Raw genomic sequence first — 3344 nt, forward strand, 5'->3', positions numbered from 1 at the left:
TGTTGAGCATTTTTCTTACATACCTGTTGGTCATTTGTATGCCTTCTTTTGAGAAATGTCTGATCTTTATTTCCTTTCTTCTACTAATTTCATATTAGTTTGTTCTTTTTTTTTCTTATTTTTTTGAGACAGTCTTACTCTGTCGCCCAGGCTGGAGTCCAGTGACATGATCTCAGCTCACTGCAACCTCCACATCATGGGTTCAAGTGATTCTCATGCCTCAGCCTCCCGAGTAGCTGGATTACAAGCATGTGTCACCACACCCAGCTAATTTTTGTATTTTTATTAGAGAGGGGGTTTTGCCATGTTGGTCAGGCTGGTCTTGAACTCCAGACCTCAGGTGATCTGCCCACCTCAGCGTCCCAAAGTGCTGGGATTACAGGCATAAGCCACCGCACCCCGCCTAGTTTGTTCTTATTTTAGGCTTAGTTTGTTCTTCTTTTTCTGGTTCTTTGAAGTGTAATGTTAGGTTGTTTATTTGAGATCTTTCTTCCTTTTTGATGCAGGTGCTTATTGCTATAAATTTCTCTCTTAGAGTTGCTTTTCCTCCATCCCATAAGTTTTGGTATATTATATTTCCATTTTCATTTGTTTCAAGATTCCAAATTTTTCCTTTAGCCTCTTTGTTCACCCATTGGTTGTTCAGAAATATGTTGCTCAATTTCCATATATTTGTCAATTTACTGAAATTCCTCCCATTATGGTTTCTGGTTTTATACTACTATGATCAAAAAAGATACTTGATATAATTTCAATTTTCTTACATTTGTTAAGACTTGTTTGGTGGCCTAACATATGGTTTATCCTGGGGTAGTATTCTATGTGTATTTGAGAAGAATGTGTATTCTGTTGCTGTTAAATGGAATGTTCTATATATGTCTGTTAGGTCCATTTGGTCTAAAATATAGTCAAGTTCAGTGTTTCCTTATTAATTTTCTATCTGGATGATTGTTCATTGTTGAAAATAGGGTATTGAAATCCTCTACTAATGTTGTATTGCATTCTTTCTCTCTCTTCAGATATATGAATATTTGCTTTATATATTTGGGTGCCCTGATGTTGGGTGCATATATACTAATAATTGTTATAACCTCTTGATGAATTGACCCTTTTATCATTATATCTTTGTCTCTTCTTAAAGTTTATGACTTTAAATCTATTTTGTCTAATATAACTCCTGCCCTATTTTGGTTTTCATTTTCATGGAATATCTTATTTCATCCCTTCACTTTTAATCTATAAAGGTAAATTAAGTCCGTATAGGTGAGTTAAGTCTCTTGTAGGCAGCCTATAGTTGAGTCATGGGGTTTCTTTTAATCATTCAATAGCTACAACTTTTGATTGGAGAATTTAGTACATTTATATTCAATGTAATTATTGATAGACAAGGACTTAACTATTGCCATTTCATTAATTGCTTTCTGGTTGTTTTGTAGTCTTTGGTTCTTCTTCCTGTCTTGCTGTCTTCCCTTGGGATTAGATGATTTTCTGTACTGGTATGCTTTGATTCCTTACTCTTTATCTCTTGTGTACCTATTGTAGGTTTTTGCTTTGTGGCTACCATGAAGCTTACATAAAACCATTTATAGTTATGATGGGCTATTTTAAGCTGATAACAACTTAACTTAGACTGCATTTTAAAAACTCTACACTTGCTTTTTCCCACCCACATTGTATTTTAGTCACAATTTATATTATTTTATATTATGTATCCCTTAACAAGTTATTTTACCTATTATTATTTTTAAATATTTTGTCTTTTAACCTTCATACTATGGATATATGTGATTTATATACCACCATTACAGTATTAGACTATCCTGAATTTGACTATGTATTTACGTTTATCAGTTAGTTTTATGCTTTCATATGTTTTCATGTTGCTAGCTAGCACTTTATCTTTCAGTTTGAAGAACTCCCATTAGCATTTATTATAAAGTAGATCTAGTGGTGTTAAACTCCTTCAGCTTTTGTTTGTCTATAAAAGTCCTTATCTCGCCTTCATTTCTGAAGGACAGCTTTGCCAGGTTCAGTATTCTTGGTTGCCAATTTTTTTTTCTCTACTTTGAATATATCATCTCATTCTCTTCTGGCCTAAAATACAAAATACTTCACAAATTTGCATGTCATTCTTGTGCAGGGGCCATGCTAATCTTCCCTGTGTCATTTCAATTTTAGTATATGTGCTGCCAAAGTAAGCACTAGCACTTTTTGTAATTGTGTCACCTGTTAACATATTAGCTTGCCTTTCATTTATCTGAAAATACCTATTTTATCTTCATTTTTGTAAGGTATTTTTACTTGATACAGAATTTTAGGTTGACAAGTTGTTTCTTTTTTTTCTTTTAACATTTTAATTATGGTTTTTGGCCTCAATTGTTTCTAATGAGAAATCAGCTCTATCTGGGTGCTTTTTATATTTTCTGTCTATTTGTGTTTTTTTAAGAGTTTAACTTTGATGTGTTACATGTTATTTTCTTTGTATTTATCTTGTTTGAGGTGTGCTTTGTTTTTTGGATCTATAGGTTTCTTCTTTTTGATCAAATTTGGAAAATATTTGACCAATGTTTTTTCAAATATTTTTTCTGCTTTGTAGTTCTTTTGCTCCTCTTTTCCTGAAACTCCAGTTGCTCATTTTCTCAGCCATTTGATACTGTCCCACAAGTTGTTGAGGATCTGTTGTTTTTCAACCTTTTCTCCTTCCATGCTTCTGCTTGGATAATTTCTATTGATCTATATTCCAGTGCACTGATCCTGTCTTCTTCTTTATTCAATCTACCATGATATTTTCTAATTTTTTTAAATTTCAAATACTGTATTTTTCAGTTTCTAAAATTTCCTTTTAGTTCTTTTTATAGTATTCATATTTCTTCTCAAATTCCTCATCTCTTCATGCATTAAAAATGAATACATCTTTTCCTATAGATTTGTTATTATATTTATCATAGTTATTTTTAAATTCTTGACTTAGTTCATTTGGGCTGCTACCAGAAAAATACCTTGAATTAGGTGGTTTATAGACAACAGAAATTTATTTTTCACAGTTAGGGAGGCCGGGAAATCCAAGATCAAGGCACCAGCAGATTTACTGTCTGGTGAGGGACCTGCTTTCTGTGTGTGTGTGTGTGTGTGTGTGTGTGTGTGTGTGTGTGTGTGTGATAGAGTCTCGCTTGGTCACCAGGCTGGAGTGCAGTGGCACAATCTCAGCTCACTGCAACCTCCACCTCCCGAGTTCAAGCAATTCTCCTGCCTCAGCCTCCTGAGTAACTGGGACTACAGGCACGCACCACCATGTCCAGCTAATTTTTGTAATTTTAGTAGAGATGGGGTTTCACCATGTTAGC

The 3344-nt window shown here is 33.9% G+C and overlaps 1 non-coding gene across 1 annotated transcript; it reads right to left on the bottom strand.

Annotated features, from left to right (window-relative positions):
• Positions 1-2095: 2095 nt before the first annotated feature.
• LOC112206975 (U6 spliceosomal RNA) lies at positions 2096-2202 on the bottom strand. Its single transcript, XR_002941453.1, has one exon. It is a non-coding gene; the product is annotated as a U6 spliceosomal RNA (small nuclear RNA).
• Positions 2203-3344: the final 1142 nt, after the last annotated feature.

This window comes from Pan troglodytes, chromosome 1 (assembly GCF_028858775.2).
Source record: "Pan troglodytes isolate AG18354 chromosome 1, NHGRI_mPanTro3-v2.0_pri, whole genome shotgun sequence".
NCBI lineage: Eukaryota > Metazoa > Chordata > Mammalia > Primates > Hominidae > Pan > Pan troglodytes.